This window comes from Peromyscus maniculatus, chromosome 1, assembly GCF_049852395.1.
Source record: "Peromyscus maniculatus bairdii isolate BWxNUB_F1_BW_parent chromosome 1, HU_Pman_BW_mat_3.1, whole genome shotgun sequence".
In the NCBI taxonomy this organism is placed as follows: Eukaryota; Metazoa; Chordata; class Mammalia; order Rodentia; family Cricetidae; genus Peromyscus; species Peromyscus maniculatus.
The window spans coordinates 55,013,984-55,040,633 of NC_134852.1; the positions used below are offsets into that span (position 1 = coordinate 55,013,984).

The 26,650-nt window shown below is 47.7% G+C and overlaps 1 protein-coding gene across 2 annotated transcripts in view; it reads right to left on the reverse strand.

Annotated features, from left to right (window-relative positions):
* The window catches only part of LOC143266908 (uncharacterized), a 74,746-nt gene that overhangs the window by 12,128 nt on the left and 35,968 nt on the right, over positions 1–26,650 (reverse strand). Inside the window, exon 3 of one of the 2 annotated variants that reach the window (XM_076542853.1) lies at positions 21,768–25,306. The exons of the other annotated variant lie outside the window; for it this stretch is intronic. The gene's annotated coding sequence lies outside the window, so the exon portion shown is untranslated. Of the gene's footprint in view, positions 1–21,767; positions 25,307–26,650 lie in introns of those variants that run through there. 2 annotated transcript variants of the gene reach the window in all.

A 26,650-nucleotide genomic window follows, 5' to 3' on the forward strand; every position in this document is an offset into this window, starting at 1 on the left:
ACACCGGTTCATGGCAGACACCTCAGCGGAACAGTTGGGACTTTTTGCCAGTCTGGCTTTAGAAGGTTTTCAATGCTGCATTACTGACACCTCTGAATGTTACTTGAGAATCATTTCCATGCTCTGGACTCTTCACCCATTCTTAATGGAATGGACTAAGAAATGCAAACAGAGCCACAGCGTCAGCTTGCCTCTGAAAACCTGTCTCAATGGGCAGTTGCCGTATCAATTACAGGATGAAAAATGACACACGGTAATCCTTCCCCCTAAAGAATCTGCAGATCAGAGGACCGTCATATGTGCTCTGGAGCACATGACATACTTTTTTTTTTTTTAGAGTATTATTCTTTCACCTGGAGAGTTTTATGTAGGAGCTGTGATGTGAAACAGTTGGTTTTTATAAAGCTCTTAGGACAACGGCACTGCCTACTACACGTTTTGTAACTGCAAGAAAATGTGATTTTTCTTATTATTCTCTAGAGCAGTGGTTCTCAACCTTCCTAATGCTGTGGCCCTTTAATACAGCTCCTCATGCTGTGAGGACCTCAACCATAAAATTATTTTTGCTGCTACTCCATAACTGTAATTTTGCCACAGTTACGAATCACAGTGTAAATAGCTGACGTGCAGAATATCTGCTCTGCAGCCCCCGCGAAAGGCTCGTTCGACCCCCAGGTTGAGAACCACTGCTCTAGATACTTTCATCTTGTGTCAAAGTCTCCCAAGAAACAGTTCCTGAAATTTGTTGCTCAGGTCTTCTGATTAAAATGGCCCCTGAATCAACCTCTGTCACTCCCTGCTCCCTGCCCTCCCTTCTCCCTGAATGCTGGGAAGACACCCAGAGGGAGAGGAACGCTCCCTACCCGTGGCATGGAGGATGACCTGTCATCTTTGTCAAGTGGAGGAAGAGATGGCTCAGCCCACCTGGTCCCATCTTCCTGAGCTTCCGTCTTCCATAGTCTGATCCTGGTCTATTTCAGTCTGTTCTCAGCACAGGAAGACCTCTTGGGGGTCGATTGTCTAAAAGATGGCCCTCTTGGCCTTACTATTGGACTCATGCTTGGGCTGCTAACTTTGTGTGAGTCAACTGCAGCTCACAGTTGCCTACTCTCAGCCCCTGGCAATGAGACTCTTCAGGCTCCAAGCCTTGGGGTCCTGTTACATCCACGCCATGGGAACCTTCAGGTAGACCTGCCGGTTCTTAACTCTCAGTCACCTTCCCTGCACACAGTCAACAAGGATCCTAGACATCTTCCAGAGCACACGAAGAGCACTCCCAGATGCCAGTCTCTCCACTTTCAGCAGAGAGTGGGGTAGAGAAAAAAAATGTGGTGGAATTGACCCTTGCTATCCCAGAAGCTGCTGGAGTGTCTGCTGTCTTTCTGCTCCCTGGTCTCCCAAGTCCAAGGTGCATACTGACCTTTTCTCCTCTTTTCCTGATGATGGAAGAGCTCTCTGCTTCCTCTGCCTGTCATCCTTACTCACCTTCAGGGCAGCCTGCAACCTAAAGATGATGGTAGAAATGCTGCAGGGCACAAATTCCAACTACTTAGAGTAGAGAAACTCATCAGGAGGGGGCTGTAAACAGTATGCAGTGCCTGGCCTGCGATGCTGATGCTTTTCTAGACTCTGCTGAGAAGTCACCAAGTGTCAAGGGTACCAGTGCAGTGCAGTTGTGCCCTTTGGGATCATTACTTAATGTCCAGGTTCTTCCAGCACAGAAGAGACAATGATCAGCTTCGTAGGGCCTCCCGGGGCCTCCCAGGCCACTGACTTGATATGTCTGTATTATTTCATATACAAAACAGTGCGGGGCTGGAGAGATGGTTCTGTGTGTAGTGCTTACTCTAGCTGTAGAATGCAAGCCTGAGGGCTTGGGTTTGAATACTTAACACTGTGTAAAAGTCCAGTATGGCCGTGCGTACTTGTAACCCCAGTGTCGGTGGGCACAGATGGGAAGATCCCAGCATCCTGTTGGCTAGCAAGCCTAGTTAAAATGGCCAGCTTCGGGTCCAGTGAGAGACTCTGCCTCAAGGGAGTAAGGTGAAGAGTGATAGAGAAAGCACCTCTGCCCCCCCTCATCCCCTTCCCCCACTTGCACACACACACACACACACACACACACACACACACTTGTACACCCCACTTGCAGTGTATCTTAACCTAAAGCCTTTGAGAATAATAATTACAAGAGAAACATTCTTTTGCAAAATGAAGTGTAAATTCCAGAAGCTGAATCTGACTACTAGGGCAATTTCTCATGTTTTAAAAAAAATCAATATTATTTTAATTTTTATCAACGTGTTATATTTTGGTTCCGCAACTAGGTAAGCATTTAAAAACTAGGGTGATTGTTTTGGGCAGCCGGTAGAAAGGGACACCAACGGAATCTCACAAAGTGCACTTCAGCATCCGTCAGCTCTTACCTCCTCCCTGGTACTGTTATTGTGCATCATGATGGTGTCATTATATGCACAAACCCAGTTCCTACGTCTTATACTTGAATCCTAATTAAGTATATGTTTCTTTCCAAGCCAATTTTCGAGGCCTCAGTTGTGTGACAGCTACAGTCAAGGCCTCACTTGTGTGACAGATACCATCAATGGTCCTGCCACTTCAGTCACGTGTGGATCCCAGAGCTGCTGGTACGGGTGAGACTTTCTTTGAAGTCTTCCTCCTCCTTCTGGGTCTCTGGGTCACTGAACCTCAGGTAGGACCTGACACTTGGCTTGCTCTTGTCTAGGAAGGTATAAGACCATGATATCATTGACACCACCCGGATCTACACACCGACCGACCTTCAGAACCAAACGCTTAGCCACCCCAACGTTAGGACCTTATTAGTCTCCAAATCCCCTTCCTCTACATATGAGAGAAACAGGGGACATATGCTGACTTAGGTGTCAAATAGTTTATGGCCATGAGCTCAGCTCATTGTCATTTTGGACTGGGAGGCCCTATGAAGGCTGGTCCTTGCCGTTCTGTGCTGGAGCAGCCTGAACAGTCATCTTTTATTACAAAAGGAAGAGAAGTTGGAGAAATCAGGAAACTTGAGAGAGAAAAAAAATCACATAACGGTCTACAATAAAGGTGTGGTTTGCATCCGTTGGACCCCAGGCTCTGAACTATTAAAATCGAGGCACAGAAAAACGAAAGAGTTGGTCCACACTTGTGAAGCTAGTAAATGCCTGGGAGAGGATTCAAACTGGCGTCCTAGTCAGCCTCGAACATTTGTGGGTAACTGGGCGGGACACGAAGGAGAGAGAAAGAGCAACATTCCGGATTGGGTGAGAGAAGCCCAAATTCACCTTTAGCTAGAAATGGAGACTTTTCAGAGCTGACTAATCAGAGACAGTTCAACTCCAGGATCAGCCAATGAGAGCGCAGCTTGGGTGGCTGATGAGACCAGCCAATCCGTAGGATCAGCTGAGAAAGTAGGATCAGCCAATAGAACTGACCAACCAAGGACTCTCATAGCCAAGCCGGTGGCTTCTTGGAGAAGTAATCGGACTTCGTAGTGGCAGAAGGCCCACTCTGTGGCCTGACTGGCGCCAGGGTTCCAGGAATCGGCTCTGAGACCATTCCTGTGCCAGCGCTAAGTGCTGGGGAGCCTTTGCTCATAGATCAGCCATGAGGTCAACGGTTCGTGTGACTCACTTCGTGAAAATGAGGCAACAGTGTCAGGCCTCACTGTGTCTCTGAAACATGTAAATCGATTTTTCCAGCTGGATAAATGCTCCCTTTTGTTTTTAGACAGAGGCTTAGGATACTGGGGATAGCAGGTCCAAAACAGTATCAGGTAAAACTGTCCTCCAGTGACCAGTGTGTTGAAACCACGGTTAGGAGTCACATTTAAGACCAGTCTTGCTAAGAGTCACTGCCTGAGACAGCCCTGCTGACTGACTGTCTGGGAACATCCCTAACAAGAGACAAGACAGGACCTCAAAAATGTCAAGAAATCGCGTCTCTAGAGTCCTCAAACCATGTGACATTTATCTTACAGAAAGAAACTTCAGAGCCCAAGGGATAGTCTATGTGGAGAGTCTCCAGGGAAAAGTATCAACTGTGTTCCTTAGAGCTTACCTTCTACTCCAGTGTCAATTATTTCCTACTGCTGACATTGTGAGCCACCCCCCACCCCTGCCTGTCACACAGCTGTCAATGTGTAGATGTACCACTTTGATTTCCGTTTCACCGAATTATGAACCCAGACAAAGATCGCCTGTTGGCTGTCTGCTCGGATGAAAGGCCAAGGAAGCAGAAACACAGAGTAGGAAGAGCAAGACAGGGCACAGGAAAGGCTGTGTGTGTTCTTGGGGTCCTATCAACAGATGGAGGGGTAGTTCTTCTAGAACTTGTGAGAAGTATACAGAATGCTTTCTAGAAGTGGCCATCTGACAGATGGCTAAAATCTTCACCCACTGCCTCCTCTCTCTCACTGCTGTTCCTGGGGAAGCTAAATGTCTTCTGATTCCAGGCAAGGTTTGCCTGCTGTATGCAAGCTCTACAGGAAAGACCTGTCATTGGGATCTGGAGAAACTGGCTCCTGCTTGAGGTCGGGCTTTGAGAATGAGTCTGTGTTAGTAGGCTTTCTGTTACTGTAACAACTGATAATGAACTTAGAAAGAAGAAAGGTTTCCTGGAGCTCACTGTTTGGCAAGTTTTGGTGGGTGATCTGTTGGTCAGGGAGCCTCTGATGCAGCAAAAAACAAGAGGAGACCAGAGTCTCACAATCCCCTTCAAAGTCATGCCCCCAGTGACCTAAAGACTTCCCATTAGGCCCTGCCCTTTCATGTTTGCCACCTCCCAGGAGTACCAATCCGGGGAATAAGCATTCAATACATGGGCTTTTGTAGAACGCTTAAGCTCTGAACCACATCAAGTTTGTGTTCTCACAGAACTGTGCATTAGGGCAATAGCTGAAATCAGAGGTGGGGTAGAGCTGGTAGTACAGCTCTGGAGGCTACACACACTTACTGGAACCTTCCTGAACAGCTTTCTGAATTCCAAAGGAGAACATCAGGGAAACAGACTCAACAAGAACAAGAAATTGGAATCAATTAATTTCACTCAAACTGAGATATGACATATCTCATGCTTCTGCATGAAAGGCATTGGAAAAAAGAACCATGAAAACACAATTGAGTTCTCAATCTTACATAAGTGCATTCGAGTCCCAGCTCTATCACTAAGTTAGTAACTGTAGGAATCTTAGCCTGCTTCTTAAAGCACCAGTTTCCAGAAGTGTACAAAAGGGATAAAAATGCTTAGTTTGTGAAACAATCCTATGCGGAGCCCAAAGAACCTGGGAAGACCTCAATTAAAAACCCGGAACTGTACTAACAAGCTGGCACATTTTGCACAGACCAGAAGCCACCTCTGAGCTTCAGGCTCTCTGTGGAAGAGCAGCCACTTCATCTTCAGCAAACCAGAACAACCTGACATCCTGACCCCTCAGGGCCAAAACCAAACTGCCATATGGGGTTTGCTGTCCTCACTCAGAACCTTGACAGAGTCATTTCTTGTCTAGAAATTTGGACCAAACAATTTAGGAGGCATAGGACTGGAGAGATGGAGGAATGTTTAAAACGAGTACTGGATGCTCTTCCAGAGGACCAGGCTTTGATTCCCAGCACCCACATACCAGCTCACAGCCATCTGTTACTCCAGTTCCAGGGGATCTGAAGCCCCCTACTGGCTGAGGGCACCAGGCACACACAAGGCATATGTGCAGGCAAAACACCACATGCATAAATTTAAATAAATAAAATAATTTAGGAGGTATAAAGAAAAGCAGTCTGAGTAATGTTGAGGTCTAGGTGTCAAAACAATAGAACCATGCATAAAATATCAATCTTTGCAGAACTGTCTCAGTCTCTCAACAGCTAAATGGTGTAGACTTTCTGGTGTGCTCTGTGTCATGGTCTAAGTTTCCATATTATTGGGCAGAGCACACAGAGTGCTAATGAACAAAGTCAGGTCCCTTGGGAGGGTGTCCCTAGGCGTCAAGTCATACCACGGTGGTTCTGAACTGTGACAATGAGTGGGACTATTTACACGAGGAATTTGGAAACTTACTTACTGCTCTCATTTTAATTGTCCTGGACATTTCATTTCTGGAACTCTTCAAATCTCTTCTCCAAAATTACCTGAAATGTGACTTCTTCAATCTGGGCTAAAGGAATTACATATTTAATCTAAAAATCACCTTTCCCAACCCTTTCTTCCTTGAGGGTCTAAGGATGGATGGGAGCTCCTACATAGATCTGTCCAACATGCACATAGACGTATACACAGAATCAATGATCTGCAAGAGGACTTCTTCAGGAAGAGTGGGGTCAGCAGAGACCACAGAGGCCAGAGCTTTGGAGCACTCCCTCCATCATGACCTCAGGCAGGTGCTTTAGGATCTGGGCTCTTGTTTTCTCTTCTTCAAGATGAGGGGCTTAGGTAGGATGTGCTCTGGGAGTCTGTTGGAAGGGATCCCTGGGGGCTTGGGCAGAGGTCTCTAGACAGCAGGGATTTTCTGAGCCTCCACGAAGTCCCTGGCTTGGCTAGGGGCTCCTGCAGGGCAGGATCACGTTGCCCCAGATTCTAAGACTGGCCGCAGCACAGACCTGGGATCGGGTGACAGATCCTTCCAGGCTGGACTGGCTCAACCCTTCTGCTACAGCAGCAGCCATGGGGGCTGGAAAACCAGAGCTAATGCAAGCCAGCTGGAGGCCAGGACAAGATTGATGAGGGACAGGGAGAGGTTTGGCCAAGGTGTGTATGGGGGTGGGGTGGGGTGAGGGAGAGCAGTAAGGAATGGGAGGGAATAATTAGTCTTGCCTGCTTTCCAGGGGTTCCCATGCCTGGTAAACCTCATTAATTGGGAACCCCCAGTGGGGAATTCCTGCTCATGACCCACAGAAGGGAGGGCTTGTTAGGAGTTAATTAGTAGTGAAACTGCCAATGGGGAGAATGTTTAAACTATTAAGTGGCTGAACACCTGCTTGTCTATAAACAACTGATATGTCAATTATCTAGTCATCAAAGCAGGTCCCCAATGATAATGGTTTTCAAACTCAGCAATCTCGAGGGTCATTCAGTAACTGTGCTATGCATCAGCTTCCAATACAGTGATCCTGAATGATCGGCCAAGGATGACAGCCACTGCCCTAAACCTTCCACTAGCCATCTCTGGGCATGAGTTAAGGGGCTACATCTGTTAGCAGGCACCAGGTACTACCACTACTGACCTTTCTAAAATCATTTGATATTTACTCACAGCAGGCACAGTGCTAGGCTCCTAGGATACCCTGTCTCTTTTAGCCATTGCTGCAGCAGGTGTCGGGATCCCTTATCTACAACAGATAGTACAGTGGAGCCTGAGACAGGAGGAAACTTAGGTCTAACGGAAGTGGAAGGTGGCTGAGATTATATTTTAACTTCAGACTCCAATTCTTCAACCTTTTAAACGATCCCCAAAGCCTTCCCTGTAATTTAGGTGATTAAAACAAGACTTAGTTATGCTTTTGGGGATAGTGCAATTCAAGATCTTATCCATTATACAGACAGAAAAGCCAAGTCCCACAAAAGGGCCACTAACTAGTTAGAAGATTCCAGGCTCCGGTTCTCATGCTCAGTTCATTTTCAATTAGATAAAGCTATCACCAGAGGGAATGAACTGAAAGGAAGAAGGAAAAATGGCCTTCAGCGCTGATTGTTACTGTGCGTACCCTGATTTTCAAAGGGTGCACTGATTTCTGATTCTAGTCATACCACTGCCTCCAAGTAGGACCCAAGAAAAGACATTAAATGTGTGCAGGTCTTAGATACCCTATCTGTCAAATGGGAGTGTTGTTTTTGGTCTGCTTCTGCCCTGTGAGTGGAAAGGGAATGAGGAAAAAACATTGTCATGGTGTAAGAGATTGTACCAACTGGCAGAGAAAACCTTTGACTATAGAAGATCCTCTGCACAAAAAATAGACACCTAAGGCATGATTAAAATGTCCCATTTGTCTGAGCTACAGAGCCCATATCTCTGGATTGAAGAAATCAAAACATGTTCTAATATTCTTCAGGGAGCCTATAAGGTGGTTGACCAGATGGCTCTCTAGGCCTTCCCATGATACATGGACTTGACCTCAATGGTAAAATAAGCCTTACAGCCCTACTCCTCAGACCAAAGTCAGCCACTTCTAGAACTCCACTAGTCTGAGAGCCCCACCCAGATGCCCGCCTCGTTCCCTTCCGGCCGTGGTGGAGACAGAAGCCTCCCCCGCCTCCTGCTCACTCCTCGGCTGCCAGCCCAGCAGCTGTTGCCTCAGATCAGTGTGGACCATCTAATCCCCTCTCCAGAGCCAGGGCCCCCTCCTCAGGCAGTAAATTAAGGAGGATGTAAGAACAGAGGGCACCAACGTCAGCAGAGTGGCATCCAAAACATCCTCCCCCACCCCGCCTGAGTCACAGGGCCCTGAATTGGCCCCTCTGCACTTAAGTTGGGGGGGGAGGAGGCAGGGACAACCAGGCTAGAAAGAAGAAGGAAGCAAGAAACCAGAGACAAGGAAAGGGCCAAGGCTTACAGAGAGGAGCCAGACTAGACTCTTAGTGATGTTCTCGCTCATTCGCCTTCCCTACAACTATGTGTGAGACCCCAGATCCCTTCACCAGAGTTACACAGGGTGGTAAGCCCAGGCATGAGATTGTCATGCTCGGAGTCTATACACCCATGTCTTTCACATGCCACACATAGTCCTGATTCTGTGGTGTTGATTTTGCATTTGAATGCTAGAACAGTCATCTATCAAGGGTAGGAATCCTCACCCCAAGGTCCATCCCCAACTCCTGTGTTGAAGTGGTGGCACAGGACCCCGAGGGCATAAGTAAACTATGTAAATTTCTATCACTCTGTGCCTTAAGAATACCATCCAAGACTCCAGGTGTAGACACTGATACTCATTCTGGGAACTTCCTGACCTGACTCCAGTCTGCCAACAAACCAGAAATGGAGAGAGAGGACTAAATGCAGTTGGTATAGTATTCATACATGTGACATAAGATGAATAACAATGTGAAGACACTGCCACTCTTCAGAAATGTCACATGTCTCTTGATACAGCATTAGGATAAGTTGATAAACCCTTTCCAAACTGAACGTTAGGTTTCTTACCTCTTCAGCCCACACATATCCCAAAGCCTCAGATACCGAGTCTGCAATGCTGACATTACTTTTTAGACTTGACTGAAACAGTAGGATGAAACTCATTCCTCAGAAATAGAGTGGAAATGGTTCATAGACACAAAATGGATCTGCTCAGAGGGAAGAATGAATAATCCTATATCAGAAAATAGCAATGTTCAGACTTCTTTAAATAATACATATAGGCTGGAAACCGTCACATTGCTGTCTTCTGTCCAGATCACTCAATGAAGCTCCAAACTGATGTTTGTCAACCTACTTGATGCCACAGCTTGGATATTTGGCAGACCTGTCAAACTAACCCACCAAGCCCCCTGCAGACTTTCTCCACACACTGTTCTCACCTCTGTTTGGGGGGGAACATCATCATTCACACTGTTTGGACAAACCCTCAATGCGGTGTTAGCCTCCTCTTTGTCTCCTCTGTCCACTCCCACCATACCCAGTTTCTCACAAGAGCCTATCAGCTCTGCTTTCAAATACTGCATTCAGATGCTGGCTGCTGCCTCTACCACTGTTACCACTGTGAACCAAATCACAGTCACCTTTCATTTGAAATGTCTGCAGTGAAAATCCTCTCTACCAGCCCTTTGTCTTCCACCCTTAACCCCACAGTCTGGGCCCGACTATTCTCAGTATGGGAATGCATATCTCCAAAATGTACACTAGGTCTCACATATCTTCTGCTCAAATTCTTCAAGACTCTCCATCATTCAAAGAAAAAGCCAAGGCCCTGGCAAAGCCTCCAAGATGGTACTCAAGGCTTGTTTCATTAACACTTGGTCTCATCTCTGCTCCCCCACATCCCCGCAATGCTCCAGATACCCATCTCACTTTGTATCGAACATCACAAATATCATCTGGCCTTACAACCTTTGTTGTCATGGTTTCCTCTGCCTGAAATGTTCTTCTGCCGGATATCTACTGCTGCGAGATGGTCTATATGTCAAATTGCTCTTATTGGTCAATAAATAAAACATTGATTGGCCAGTGGCCAGGCAGGAAGTATAGGCAGGACTAACAGAGAGGAGAACAGAAAAAACGAAGGCAGAGGGAGACACTGACAGCCGCTGCCATGACAAGAAGCATGTGAAGACACTGGTAAGCCACGAGCCATGTGGCAAGGTATAGATTTATGGAAATGGATTAATTTAAGATATAAGAACAGTTAGCAAGAAGCCTGCCACAGCCATACAGTTTGTAAGCAATGTAAGTCTCTGTGTTTACTTGGTTGGGTCTGAGCGGCTGTGGGACTGGCGGGTGACAAAGATTTGTCCTGACTGTGGGCAAGGCAGGAAAACTCTAGCTACAATTTACCTTCTCAATTTCTCAACACCTTTGAGTCTTCCCTCAAATCCCACCTTTTCAAGACAGACAAAAGGGCTCACACCCATAATTCCAGCATTCAGGAGGTAGAGACAGGAAGATCATGAGTTGGAAGCTAGTCTGAGAGCCTGTCTCAAAAATGATAATAGCAATACCCACTCAAGATCAAATGTCAATAGGGAACTGCAAATTAAAACCACAGTGAGGTCCTATTTCATACCTATTAGAGTAGTTTGAATTGTTTTTAAGTTGGTATAAATATTTCCCACCATTGCTTCCAGTGGGAATGTAAAATGGACAGATATTTTGGAAAACAGTTTGATAGTTCCTCAAAAATTAAACAGAGTTCTCAGAGGACCCAGAAAGTCCACTCTTAGGTGTCTCCTCAAGAGACTTGAAAATTCATGCTCACACAACAACCTGCTCCCAAAAGTTCAGGACAGCTATATTCATCACAGCCAAAGAGAGTGTCCATAAACTGGTGAACAGATCATTATGATGTGCTATATCCATACAATAGAGCATCAGTCATGAAAAGTATATCCATGTATACTACAACTTGTATGAACCTTGAAAAACAATATACTAAGAAAAAAAAAGACACAAAATGTTATTTATTATGTGATGTAACTTCTATAAAATCTCCTGAGCAGGTAAATCAGGGGAGTGAAAGTTCTGATGTGAGATAGTTAAGAGTGTTTGTACAATTCTGTGAGGATACAAAAACAAAACAAAACAAAACAAAACAAAAAAACAAAAAAAACCCCCACCAAACTACAGAATGTTGGCTTTAAAAAGTCAACTAATTAGATCCTAATTGCCTACTAATTGGCTCCCAATTCTGTCTGTCAGAAGTCTGGGTGGGCGTGTCTGGGCTCTAATTCCCATAAGACTGAAATCAAAGGGGACAGCCAGGAGAAGTGCTCTAAGAAGACTTTTTACTCAACTCAATCTGTTGGCAGAACCCAGTCCTTTGGTTACTGGGCTGAGATTCCCCATTCCTTGCCTGTTGCCCCTTCTCCACTTTGAAGTCCCCTGTACCCATTTTAAAGAGCTCTGTCTTCAGACCTGCAGTGGCACACTGCATCTTTCTTACGTTTTGGATGACCCAGATGGCCCCATACTTCAACCCAAGCAATAACACACCACTAGAATTCAGATCCGTAATGCACCCCACAAGAGGCCCATATGTTGAAGGCTTGCTCCGCAGCGTGGTTGGAAAGTTCTGGGATGTTTAGGAGATGGGAATTAGTAGAAGGAAGTTGAGCTATCAGAGGCATGCCACAAAAGAGATACTGGAACTCTGGACCCTTCCTTTCTCTCTCTGCTTCCTGGCTGCCATGAGGTGAACAGCCTCCTCCATGATGTAAGTAAGCCTCACCACAGGCCCAGAGGCCACAAGGTTGAGTCCTTTGAAACCATGGCTAGAATAAAGCTTTCTTCTAACCAAGATTTCTTTAACTTGTCTCAAGCATGTTGTCACAGTCACGAAAACCTAACTAACAAAGAGTCCATGACATAATCTTGCTCCTTTAAGGCCTGAGCATTATCCTGGTAGACCTGTGGATAATGTGATCTTTCAAAAAGGATGGTCACGAGAACCTGTTCCAGCCACATGCTATGAGTTCCATGAGTAAACACACACACACACACACACACACACACATGCGCGTGCACATCTCTCTGGACATTCCTTGAGCTGGGTGTGTGCGGTGGTATTGTGTTCCCCAAAATATTGTGTACCTTAATAAATTTATCTGGGGTCAGAGAACAGAAAAGCCACTAATTAGGCAGTGATAGCACACACCTTTAATCCTAGCATTCCAGAGGCAGAAATCCATCTGGGATCTCTGTTTAAGGCCACATTGGAAACAGCCAAGCATGGTGAGTGACACACGCCTTTAATCCCAGAAAGCCAGCCTTTAATCCCAGAGAGTGGTGGTAGAAAGCAGAAAGATATATAAGGCATGAGGACCAGAAACTAGAAGCATTTGGCTGGTTAAGCATTTGGCTGGTTAAGCATTCAGGCTTTTGAGCAGCAATTCAGCTGAGACCCATTCCAGATGAGGACTCAGAGGCTTCCAGTCTGAGGAAACAAGACCAGCTGAGGAACTGGTGAGGTGAGACAGCTGTGGCTTGTTCTGTCTCTCTGACCTTCCAGTATTCACCCCAATAACTGGCCTCGGTTTGATTTTATTAATAAAAACTTTTAAGAATCCTGCTACAGGTGTGTTCTCACTGAACACACACTGAGCACTTACTGTAGCATCCCTAACCCATGAGGAAACAGAACCGTCCATACATCCTAGAAGCTCCGGAGGGCTCATTACCAAGAAAGGTGAGGTGGGAAGGATGCATGAAATAATGCAGTGTAGGGAAGGACTTTCCTGAAGTGGGCCTGACCTGCTAGGTGAAGAGAGGTGCTAGGAACCCAGAAGGAAACAAAATTGCCCCCAAGCTTGTGGTAACTGCAGAAGCTGACTGCATGAGATATACTCAAGTGTGCCCCCGGTTTTGGGAGAAACACCCCACCAAATGGGGACTGGAGATAAACATTCATAAGAGCAAAAGGGTTATTTGAGATTAAAATACATCTTTAAATTGTAAGCAGTATCCATGAAGAAGGAAAATGAGGCGGGGCCGGGGGAATGAGAGATTGTATGGGGAGAGTAGCCAGTAGGAACAGTGTTCTTTGATGGCCACATTCATTAAATAAACATCTACTGAAGGACCCGGCACCCTGTAAGATGGCCCTTAGAGTGCCTGCTTCCTGGTGTAATGTAATCTCTTCCCTCTTGACATCCTGTAACAGTGGGGCCTCACCCCTAAGGTTGTTTCAGGTGCCCTCTGTCTCTGGCATGCTGTCTTAGTTCACTTACTCTAAAGAGAAGCCAGCATCCATGTGTGAGCCGCCCCACATGAAAAGAAATGGATGCTTCCAACCAAGAGCCATTGGAGTGAGATGGATGTGGCTCCTCCCACAGGCAGGCCTTGAGATGAGCCCCACCCCAGCCAACACCTTCACCCTGGAAGAGGCATGTGTCCTGCCACAGGCCTGCTGCTGCTCCTGAAACTTAACCATCGAAAACATGAGGCTGCAAACATTTGCTGTTTTAAACTAAATATGGGGATAATTCCATATGCAGCAATAGATATCTAATATAGTAAAGGTAGGAGTAAAGATTATTGCACTTTATAATTGTTATAATAAAATATGCAGAAGGTCAGAGGCAGGACACACACCTGAAGCTGAACCAAAGAGAGCTTCACATTTTCACTATTCAGTGTGTGTATGTGTGTGTGTGTGTGTGTGTGTGTGTGTGTGTGTGTGTGTGTGAGTGCAGATGCGCCTGTGCCATGGCATGCGTGGGGAGGTCAGAAGACAGCCTGTGGGTTGTTCTTCCACCACGTGGACACGGATGTGGTCAAGTTTGCTTGGCAGAAGGCATCTTTACCTTCAGGTCATCCTTGCCAGACCTGGGCCAAACGAAGGAGAAGAGAGCTGGGGAGGGAGAGGACCCCCGTGGGACAAGATGCGGAAATGCATGAGGAGGCAAAAAGAACCTTTCCAAGTTCATCCTGCATCACTGTCCCCACAGGGCTCTGTGAGCCCCACGATGCTGCCAAGGAAGGGGTGGAGCCCAGTGGGAGCAGGCTGAAGAAGCAGCGGGCAAGATTGCCCAAGAACTCAGAGCTCTCCTGAGGAAGGTCTGCTTCTCTTTAGGCCCCAAGAGGTGCAACTCTGGCTCCCCAAAGCACAGGAGATGATGTGGAAGCTGAGGTGGTGGCTCACGGAGTGGGAGAAGTCATTCTCTGAGCTGGAGCAACTGTTGTCTTCTCTTCTGGAGGATGTGATGGTTGATCCTGATTGTCTGTCGGTTTGGTGGGATTTAGAACCACGCCTGGGAAGAGGAAGTCTAGAATGGATTGCAAGGGGCCATTGTGAGCTGGGACCCAGCCTAGAGTTCTCTACACGGCTGAGGTCTGTCTATCCCATTTGATCATGTGACCCTGTGTCACATGGGGCATGCGCACATGCAGTCATGCACAGGCATAGGTAATTCTGTGTGGTGAGAATCTGCATGTGTACTTGTGGGCCCTGTTTTCTGGGAGAGCGAGTTACTGAGAAAAGCTGAAGGGAAGCAGGCGGGACGCTCTGTGCACAGTGCCCGGGGTGCTGAGATGCAGCAGGAAGTTGGTCAGTGGGTCAGGCAGCTGGTCACCCGAGCAGGAGAGTGACAGGTGGGCAGAGCTGTCAGGGGTGACCAGCCGGCTCCCACCTGCCGGAGCTGTCCATCAGCACCACTGCTGGCAGTGAAGCCAGGACCACCAGCAGGCCAGGCCCAGAGAAACTTCCTTCCAGAGGACGTGCAAAGTGCTAGAGACCCCTCACAGCCAACCCTAAGTCCTGGCCCAGACCTGGCCATCCCTCCTTCCTGTTCCCCGCACTGGAAATAAAAGCTGCCTTGACCTGCTTAGCTGGGAGCTGAAAAGATGGCTGCCCTCACCGCTCACTCATCTTTACTATTCAGATGGGTCAACTTGTCAATATCAGCCTGCCTACAAGGAATAGCAAAAAAGCCCTCCGGCTGGAGATGTAGTTCATTTCGTGGCATGGTTCCCCAGGTTGGGTGCTCAGCGTTGCATAAACCTGGGTGTGGTGGCACACCTGTAATTTCAATACCTTGGAGGTTGAAGGATCAGAAATTCAAGGGCATCCTCAGCTCAGTGTCTAGCCTAGGATACCTGAGAGACTGCCTCAAAAAGGGGAAATGATGTGTCTCAGAAGTCATGCAAAAGAAATCCTGTTTTACGGATAAATGTGGGGTTCAAAGAGGCCCTGGGAATCCCCCACCCCTAACCCAAAGATCCTGGAATCCATCTCATCTAGCTATAGAATTTGAAAAGGTGATGTGAGTCCTGCCTAAGAATAGCATAAACAGGTAGACAGGGATGGGTGGGGTCCCCAGATATTATAAGACAGACAGGGAAAGGACCCCAGCTCTGGCCAGCTGAGCAAGGCCAGAGTGAGGTATGGAGATCGGTGGAGGGTTGGCTGGGGTAGGCCTGACATCCTACCTTGCAGAGCAAGCTTCAGGACTGTTAACAAAGGATGGAGACCGGATGAGGGGGCATTGCGGTGGAGCAGCAGGTCCCTTAGAGACAGGGTTGGCCACACAGGGTCACTGGCCAGCTGGGCTGGATGTGCTGTGCAGGGCTGGGGATCGGGGTGCAGGGCACACGCTGAGGGGGGTGGGGGGACTGAGGCTGCGGTGATAGGTGGCGCGTGGCCGGCCGCCCCCAGCTGTGGCGTTGCTCAGGCCGGGCTTAGCGGGGCGGGCCAGGGATTAGGGGCAGTGGCCGCACCTGGCGGGGCGGCAGCAGGGCTAATGCTGTGTGACCGCGGCCGCCCCGCCCGACAACTGGCTCCCTCCCGCCGCGCAGGGCTGTGGGCTCGTTAGCCCTGGCCGGCGTGTGCGCGGGTGTGGGTGGCGGGCGGCGGGCGGGCGCACGTGTGCCACGGAGGCCCTGCGGCTGTCGCTGAAGGCCACCGGCTGCGCGCGCCTGAGCATCCCTGGAGAAAGGCTGCTGGAGCAGCCATCTGAAGGGTCTCACCGTCTGGAACTCTGAGGGTTAATTGCAGGCCACTTGATAGTGTGTCCCTGGTACTGTGTGAAAGTCATTCAGGGTCTGAGCCTGGGGAGGGCGGTGGTTTGGGAGGAGTGGGTGGGCCTGTTTATCACTGGATGTGGATAAACTTTATGTCATTTCTAGAACCTTAGCTCATATTGTCTGCACAAGACTCTTGAAGACACCTCCATATTCTACATGTATATTTATGGATATTGGGAAGAATTTCCACCCTCCTTGGGCCGTGCTGCCCAAGTTCCCTCTGTAGATAGAGCTTTGGGATTCAGATGTCCGGAAAAACTACTTTACACGGAGGTCTGGGCCATACACCCTGCAGGCCCCAAATCTCTGATATTAAGACAGAGGGTATAGGGATATAGCCCTGCCTCCGCCATCTTTGGCCAAACTCGGATCTGTACCGCCAACTTCTCCAGGGCCCCCTAGCTCAAGAACCCCAGATATGCCTTTCCTGTCCATCGTTTACTGGAGTAATTGGATCTAACACTGCCTGTATGAGAGCTGGGAGCTTGTATCTGGTGCCATGGAAGAGCCCGAGGTCCTTGCTCTTATATTCCCCTCTCCTGGGAGGAGCTTTCTCCAGTTCCCAGAGCTTAGGAGTCACCCACATTGGGAAGCCTTTTCCAAAGTACCTCCCAGATTTCCTTCTCCTAGTAAAACCTTAGGTTCCACCTAGCCTGGCCTATTCTGATGTTGCCTCTACCCTCTGGAGCTAGATGCTGACTCCTGAGAACAGAGCCAGAGCCCAGACCAGGGCTGGAAGCAGTAAATGTTGGCTATCAGCACAGCTGAGACCCTGGCAGGGCAGAGCCATCCATCCTGACCCTGCTCTAGTCTCCTACAGAAATCCCAACAGCAGGAGCTTCATTCTAGAGGACAGGAAGGAAGCTTTAGCAGGTTCTGTCTCTGCTACAGAGACTATGGCCCCCTCCCTTTCAGTGAGGCCCCCAGCTGTTAGGAGCAGCCCTGCCCCCAACAACCACACTCCCGAAGCAGTGAGGAACTGGGATGGGCTGTCCTCACCCGCCCTCCGGCCTCGTCCTGGCCAGTCCCTGACCATGCCCAGGGATGCCAGCACCCACAGCAGGTGCCTGGACACGCTTGGGTTAGAGAGAGTCTAGGCAGAGCCGGTCAGCCTCTGGCAAAGAACAGAGCTCATCATCACCACCCCCAACCTATTCCTCAGATTCGCCAGTGAGCTCCGGCAGCCATCCACCGGGTGCTTATCACCAGTCTTTGTTTTGGTTTGTGTATTTGTTTGTTTCATGTTCTCTGTGTGTTTTCATCTTGCAAGGTGCTGCGTCACATTTTAAGACAAGTATGCAATGTACGCCGAGCACGTCCCCCCATAGCTCCACTCTCCCTTCCCCACTCCCCACCGTTCTTGTTAGTTTCCTCGCCTCCCCCACCCCAGACAGCTCCTTTTTCCTTTCATGTCCTATATGCACGCATGACTTTATATAGCTGTGTAAAAGGAACCACAGCGGAGGAAGCCGAACAAGGTGTGTTTTTCTGAGACCGACTGAATTTGCTTAATATGATTAGCCCCAGATGTATTCCTTCTCCTTCCAAGCATATAACTTCTTTCTGAAAACGACTGGAACATTCCAGGAGGTGTCTATGCCACACTCTGCTCTACTCCTCTTGATGGACACCTAGGTGGGTTCTGCACCTCAGCAATGTGAATGTGGGCATTTCCCAGGACTTAACTGTGCCACCCTGAGCGGATGCTCAAGGGTGATGCCAGTCTCCACCCTTCCTGGTGAGGCAGGAGGCATTCAGAGAGCTTAGCTTCATTGTCCAAGGCCACCTCGATCGTGAGCGGCAGAGCCAGGATTCACATCCTGTCTTTCAAGGCTTGTGTCCTCTGAAGCTGACTCCAGCTGCTACTTTCCTTGCCTTAGGTGATGACTCTGTCACCTCATAGTAGTCCACATCAAAGACAGAGCCACAGATGAGCAAGCACTGCCCTTTCCTCTCAATTGTCCCAGAGGAAGCACGGGAATGATGTCATCTTGGCTCTCAGTGATACAACATAGTGGCCAGATACATGGGTAGGACACCCAAATGTGAGAGATTGGGTCTCACAACTATCTTCTTTATCATTGTAGAATACTTGTCTTTCTGCCTCAATTGCCCCATCTATTAAGTGGGCACAGTAGTAATAAAGCAGTGTTCAGCAAGTTAACTAAGAAGTCCTCCCGAGTTAGTGGTGAGCCAACACTCAGTCATTCCCTCGCAGCAAATATAAATGGGCCCTGGCCCCCTCTGCTGCATCCCTGGCCCTCACCACAGGCCTGGTCCATAGCAGGACCATTTTTTTCTGGAGGTCCATTTTTTTTCCTCCAGAAAACGTGGCTCAGTTGCACCCAACTTCCAAGATTATGGGGACTGGTGTATGGCATATGCCAGAGGGTGGCATCCATGCTGGCATCAGTGGGGGTGGTCGACAGTGTGGCTAGGGCAGAGCAAGAAAGGCCCACACCAGCAGGTGCCTTGGTCTCTGATGGCTTCTCTTCGCCTCTTCCTAGGTTCCTCCACGAGACTCACAGGGTGATAGACAGGGGGAGAGAGAGGCTGTGGGCTCCTAGACTGAGTTCCCTTAGGAACAGACTCATGTCTTCAGATACATCCTCAGGTGACACTAACACACAGAGCAGGTTGAAGGGCCATCTAGTCGCTCTAAAGGCACTCGTGAGTTCCTGTGGCTAACTCTTATTTCAGATAAAGTACAGTACTATTCTCCATCTGCTACAACAGTGCCTAGTGTATAGTAGGCACTCAATAAATAATTGCTACATGAGGAGTTGGTCAGTCAGGAGGGTTAGGAATGGAATGAGGCCACTTTGATAAACACAGTATGAAAAGTGAGGATGTGAGTCAAAACTAGAGATCCCCATGAGCCTGGAACTCTAAGCCTCCAGATTTGTAGTGTGCTACTTATATAGTTTGAAATGGCTGGTCTATACTAGTCTCTTTTTTGTGTCTAGAGAGTCAGTGGCAGAGCCCAGCTATTATTGCCTAGGCTGCCTAGGTCTCCATTCCAGGGCTGAGAATTGTCAACCACGGGGTGGGGTCTGCCTTTGTCCTGTGCCTATGGCCCACCATCCTGCTTCTCCCAGCATCCTCTGCTCTAAGCCTGAGGCAGGCAGGAGCCAGGCCCTTCCTACTGGCTCCAGGATGGGCTGGCTCAGTTCCTACCGTTCATCATCCATTGCCCAAGACCTCTCTTGGAACCACAATACCCCAAAGGGTGGGAATACCCAAAGACTGGCAGATTAGTAGAGCCTGCTGGGTGGGTGAAGAACAGGGGCCATAAATGTGGTCACTGAGAGCCTAGGCAGGGGACACCCCTTGGAGTACCCCACAACATAGGCCCCACAGCATTTGGGGGCATTTATGGGCCTTCCTATAAACTTCTGAGAGGGTAACTTTATCCTGCTTCTTTCGGCCAAGTGTCCTCCTCCAGCAGCTGGTCACAAAGCTGGTTAATCTCCCAGAGTGCTCAGCTTAAAACCCGTGACTCACAGCACAGCCAGATGGGGGAAGGGACAGCCGCCTCCAAACGTGGCGCCCAGAGTCAGCTGTTCCGGAGCCTTCTCCGGTTTCTCCAGCTCAGTCCTGGGGCTGGGGCCTCATCTTCCTTCCTGGAGTCCAGAGCGTCACTGGGCCCTAGACACCAGCCATGAGAGGTCAGCGCTCTGGGAGGAAGGCCAGTTCCAGGGCCTTGACTTTGGCCAAGCCCACAGACTGTCCCCAGGAATGGCTATAACGCATTGGACTTCAAAGGAAGGGCATGATTTCAAGCACAACTCTGGGAGAGAGTGAGTTGGCCCTGACCATAGGGTCCCTACCTCACCTGTACAGACCCAGAAAAACTTCTGTTCTCATGACGCGCTCACGGAAGACCTGCTGCTCCTTGTTACCATGTGACAGGACCCATGGAGAATAGCTGGAGTGAGCAAGCTAAGAACATCACACATGTCGAGTGGTCTCCAACTTGGACATCGGCAGAATATACTAGAGGCCTTTAGGGAGAAAAGTTCAGGTCAGGTGTTGGTCATGTAGTTAGGGAGACATGGGTTTAAGTCCCCACTCTGCCTCTTGCTGGATAAAGAGCTTCTTGGAACCTCGGTTTCCCTGTTTAACGAGGATAGTAATTGTTCTTATGTTACCGCCAATGAGATTTCTGCCTTGCTGTCTTAGTGAGTAGGAGCTGCAGATACTACTGGTGTCACCATCATTCACTGTTGCTCAGAAGCTAGGTGAACTGTGTTTCCATTCATCAGGATCTGTGCCTGTGAAATGGGAGAGAAGCCGATAGTCTGGCGGGCGATCCTGCTTGCTTGGTAGGGAGTTAGCTGACATGAGCACAGCTCTGCCTGTGATGAGGAAGATCTCCCAGCCAGCCGCATTATAGTTGTTGGAGCTGAAAACAACCAAGAAGCAGCTATAGCCAACTTGTGATAAAGAACCTTCCGGCAGCTGTTCTGATCCATCGTCAATCATGAGCTAAAGGTGCTGCTGTGGCTGAAGGCATTCTTAGCATCTTTCCCCTCATTTGAAAAGTCCCATAAATACCCAATTAGCTTAATCATTTTATAAATGTGGGTGAGGCACAATATTAAATACTTACATCTGGCCATCTCTAGCCATTGCCGTGAGCCCAGGGGTATATGAGCTACTACTCCATGTGGCCACCTAATTACACTAACCAACCCAATTCTTCATGCCACCTTGCAAAATACAACTTTTTAGTAAGAAGTTTATTTCTCTAATTCTCCATTCTCAATTTGGGCATGTAATTTGGTCAATTTGGTACGACCCTTGGGGTATGTTTTTTGACTTGTCTCATTGCTGAGATAAAATAAAATCAAGGGTTCATTTGGGCTCCCATGTCAAGGGTACAGTCCATCCATCATGGTGTGGAAGCCATGGCTATAGGAGCTGAGGAGGCAGCGGGTCACACTGCATCCACAGTCAGGAAACAGAATGGGGCCAGCAAGAGAGCCAAGCCTGATGACGAGGGCTCTCCTCCTCCTTCCTTTGATCATCGAAGGTGAGCTCAAAACGCATCTCGGTGAAGCCTTCCTCACTCTGCTCCTTCCCAAGCAGCCGAGACACCCACTGGTGCAAGTTCTCGAGTCTGTTTTGAATGGCTCACATCACAGGCGCTGTAACCATGGTCACGGAAGCACATTCTCATATGAGGTTGCAAACTAACTGCAAGCATGTCCAACTAGGTAGTTTGGTGGGATTGAGAGCTTTTTGTTTGATTGACTAATTGATCGATTTGTTTGTTTTTGGGACAGATTCCCTCTGTATAACCCTGACTGCCTGGGACTCATTGTGTAGACCAGGTTAGTCTTGAACTCACAGGGAATCCACTTGTCTCTGCCTCCTGGGTGCCAGTATTAAAGACATGTGCCACCATGCCTGGCTATGCTGAGGTCTTAGGGGAGGATTTTGTTCAGTGAAAACCACTCTTCTACAAAAATGGTATGTTTTCCCTTTCACCTGAAGGGTAAGGAGGAAAGTGTGTGCACATATGTGTGTTAATGTAGAGGCAGAGGTCTTTGCACTTTGCACTTTGCATCGGGTTCTTTGCACTTTAAAGCAGGGTCTTCTGCTCTTAGGCTCTTAGGCTTGGCCTTTAAAGATGGGTTCTGGGGATAAACTCAGGCCTCCGTGACTGGTGGCAATCACTTCAACAATTGCGCCATCACACCCAGTGTGAGCGTGGGCTTAAGGAGACTATTCGTGAGACAGATCAGAGGGACTCAACACTCCTATATTTGGCTAGAGACTAAGCACTTTTAAGTACTGTTGAGACTATTAATTGTGTATTAGGTCTGTATTCTAAGCAAATCATGCCTGGTACTGGAAGCCCAGCCAACTCTCCAGGGCTAATGAAGTCATGAATCGTGGAGAAGAACAAAACCACCACTTTACTAAAGCAGCACAATCCCTATCTATACATTCTAAATATATTTCCTCATACAAACAGATAAGTGTAGTCCTCACCCATCATCAAGGAAACTTTGCAACAGACAGATGCCATTACAGAAAACAACAACCAATCAAAATGCAGAGGTGCGAAGCCTAGTCCTAATGGATACATCTACAAATGGATACAGCACTTAAACAGAGGGCTCAGGGAACACTGAGGAAGTAGGGGAGGAAAGATTACAAGAGCCAGAATCACGTAATTTGCTATGAGACTGTGCTTCCTACTAATGTCAGAAGCTGCCTCCATCCAGTCTCACCAACTCGATTGTCTAAACGCAAACTGAACAAGGACAATGACAACAGACATGCCAAAGTGGACAGAGGAAAAACCACAAACCCTCAACCATGCACAGAGAAGTACAGCAACTAAGGAATGCGGAGATTGGGAGAAATAGTCTTCCCCCAGAAAGAGCACAGCAATTGGTTATTCAATACCAAATGATCAGCCCCGAAAACATTCATATGGGTGACATACAGACCGAGTAGGTTGTATTTGGGAATATATATGTATATACATGTATATGCATGTAACAACAATTCATGAAAAAAGAGGCTATAAACTTGAAGGAGAGCAAGGAGGGGCATATGGGAGGGCCTGAAGAGAAGAAAGAGTGTGAAGAAATGATAGAATTATAATCTCAAAAATAAAAGAAATAGCACTGGGTTTGTTTTCACTGTGTTTTGTTTGGTGTGTGAGTAAGTGAGTAAAACTATTGGGAATAAGTCATTTGGTCTCTTGAATGAACAGCTACCAGACCCTTCTCTTACATATATGTCTGCCTTAAGCCAGGACCTGTCAGTCAAGCAGTCCCTTCTTTAGCAATGGGTTAGACTGCCCTGAGGGTGGTTGTTCTTTTCCTTGCAGTACCAGGAGTCAAACCCTGGGATTCATGCATGCTAGGTGAGCACTCTATCACTGAGCAACATTCCCAGGCCCTGAGCCAGTTTTGAGCATTTTGTAATCAAGCTAAAGAACTCCACTCCAGCTACAAAGACCACTGCAACCATGGCTTCTGTTGAAGCCATGACTGATGCCTTGGGAGGCCTTGCTCCAGCCATGACTACTCCAAAAAACTTGCATTCACTTTGGAAGAATCCATTCCAGGCAAGACAAGCCTTGGGAACTTTAAATGACTCGGCTCACCAAGTCACCAAGTCTAGGAAACAGGAAATGTCTCGGCCATGCCTCAGCAAGAAGCCTGTGATTGGTGCAATGTAAAACCTGTGGCTGGTGCATGAGTGAGGCATGTGGTTAGTGGAACTGGAAGCCATGTGGCTGTGACCAGAGAAATGACAGTCCATGAACAAGCATGTCATTTCTCTTTTAGCTTTGTATGAAGCCATTTCTCAGTCTTTGGGACTTAGTCCGGAAGGTTTCTCCTGCATAACTTTCCTTGGTGTTATATCATTAGGCCAATAAAAGCTCTCCTGAATGATTCATTGCTTATTTGTGGTCTTTCTCATGGCCAGAGTGGGCAGAGATAGTTAAAAAAAAACAGGCATCTGGCAGAAGCAGGTGGAAGGTAGCTGAAGAGTGATTCCTGAGACTCAAAGGCTCTTGGACTCTCAGGTTATACACCTTCAGCTCACTCAGAAACTGGAAAGTGGGTGAAGAGTTCCCAGGAAGTGAGACTGACTTGACTATGGAGAATTATGGAAATGCCAAGAGGGTGAGGAGCATTTAGTAGGAGTAAAGCAAGAGCTACAAAGAACACCAACCACTAGAACTCCCTAGAGCTTTAGAGAGTTGGGAGTCAAGGGTCCCAACACCCAAAGGTCAGGAGCTACAATATTAGCTGTCCAGTCTAAGCCACTCACTGAACAGACCCAGAGCTTGCTCTGACCTGAGCACCAACAGCAATAACCTCTACCTTTGAGAGCTCAGAGTCTTAGTGCTCAGAGCCTAGAATCATAAACTTCTGAGGTTTGAAAGTCTGTCCTGGAAGCCTCTGGGCCCTAGCTGAGGTCAGAGATGCCAACACTGAGTAAGTTGGCCTCTTGCCTTTTCATGATTTCCATCTATATAAAGCCAAAGGGCCTCAGTTCATGATACCTAGGGATCTTAACATGTCTCACCTGAGGTTCAATGGACATGGTAGCAGATGTTCAAGATGAGACATGCATACAAAATAGTAAGATCAAATGACTGAGGTTGCAGACTCAAAGGTGGCATCCCTATAAATGTCCATCAAGGAGTCATTTCTGTGGGCCACAGGTAACAAAGGACCAACATGGGGGTTTTAGCTCTTATCCTCAAGGCTGTACAGAGAACAGAAGAAAATTGACAGTTAACCTTCAAACACAGATCATTGCAAGGGATCAAGGAACAGAAGTATAGGTGAGAGATGCCATTGAATATCCAAGAACTCGTGGAAGACACCAGAGTGGAAGTAGTAACCTTTCAAATGGCTTTCCTACATGTGAGCCCTGACATCAGAGAACTGGAGCAGGACCTGCCTCCCTCACCTTTTCTTCCATCATAGACGCTGCAGATTCCTACTCACCATAGACCCAAACAAGAGAATCAAGGAGGGAGGCAGCCTCCACTGAAGTCACTTCAGCATCTTGATTTTCACAGGAGACTGGACATTGTAATTTCTGAATATTTGTATTCATTTTCCATTGCTGGATAACTTGATTACTTTAATAAGCACAGCAACCTGGAATAGCACCCCAGCTCATGGTTCAGTATGCTGAATGCATGGCATGTGGCATGGCTGGGCCCTCTGCTAAGGGCATCAAGAGGATGAAGCCAATTCTTCAGCTAGATGAGCTGGGTGGGCTGAGTTCTCTCCTGGAAGCTCCAGAGAAAAATCCATGTCCAAATTCACAGGTTACCACTGGAATCACGTCTTCATGGCTTTATGACAAAGGAAGTCTTGTTTGGGCTCATGCCTGACAGCAAAGGCCTCTCTCTACTTTCTCTTTTTCCTTTTCCTCCATCCACCTTTCCTTTCCTTCCTTCTCTTTTCTTTGCTTTGTGGCATTTGAGTTCAACCTAGGACACAACGTCTTTTCAGGATGACCTCTCACTCATCATTCTTGTTAACTGCAATGGCTGTCGTCACCCTTTCCAATGAGCATGGACTTCCTTCCATCTTTTGGGGTCAGTAAATGTTTTCCCATCTTCCATTCTCCCTAGAATGTGAGTGGAACAACAGAAAAGGAGAGTCTCATTCCGTTCGAGGAAAAGCTTGTGGCTTCCTGAGAGAACAACAATGAGCGAGTGTAAGCAGCTGGGACCTTGCGCAACAAACAAGGCTGCTCGTTCCTTTCTGTTCTTCCCCCTGAGAGCCATGGGAGGAGAAGGTGTCAGAGACAGACCGGTGGGAGAGGTGTGTGATGGACACATCCCTGGATTCTACACATTTGCTAACAGTTGAACTCAGTTGGGTTAAATTCAGGTTCTATCCTCACTTTCAGAGGACTGGGACATGGGAGGGGGCGGGCAGCATCACACCATTCACCTCTTCTCTTCCCTCGCAGAGGATATTAGTTGGTAGCTGTAACTATTCTGCAAGCCTCTGTGCGAGAGACTCAGAACCAAATACCAGGATCCCACAGACTGAAGGGTCTTCTGCCTCTTCAACGTTGCATGGGCAGGGCTGCTGTAGAGAAATGGGCCAAACCTAGGAAATATCGTGTGTCCCCACACTGCTGTCCTTACCTTTCCATGTATACTCTTACTTCATACCCACAAGAACCCTTTGAAAAGTATGGGCTAATAGCTCCACTTTTCGAATGTAGAATGCTCAGAGACGCTGAGAGACCAGAGTCCCATAGCTGGAGTCAGAGTCCTGAGCACCCCTTAGGCTGTGTGACCCAAGAGTCAACAGGTATAGCTGGGTCACTGCTTCCATTTCAAGGGGCTTTTCATTCTCACCCTCACTAAAGGTTACCCCAGAGTCTCCCCTTCACCCTCTGAGACAGGCCGTCTGCCTGGGAGGGAGTCACCAGATCTCCTGGCCTTGTCTGCAACATAAGGAAGAAAAGAATAGACTTGCCTAGCTGTGGTCTACTTAATCCAACAAATAGCTACCGTGTCCTTTTTGGCTTGTTCACATAATTTCCTGAGCACATCCCCAACATTGCGCTTAGCATATGCATGATACTAATTCTCTGGTGCTTGCATCATTTCCAAACACATAGTAGGTGTGCAAGTTAATGAAGATGTAGCTTGCCCTGCTGTGATGATGATAAAGACAGCTAAAAAAATCCATTCTTTTCTTATGGTATATGGTCTGGTGTTTTTCCAGCAGCCTCACAATGCTGGAACCAGAGTGTCTCTCCCATTACTCTCCAGGTCTTGAAAATACTGCTAAGATGCGACTTTCATCACATCACATAAGCTGAGGGTTACTTTCTTGCTGCTGGTAAAAGAAATTATCATAAACTTAGTGGCTTGAAATAAAATACATTTATTGTCTTATGATCCTAGAACTCAAAGGCCCGAATTGGGTCATTAAAGTTTTTGTTTGTTGT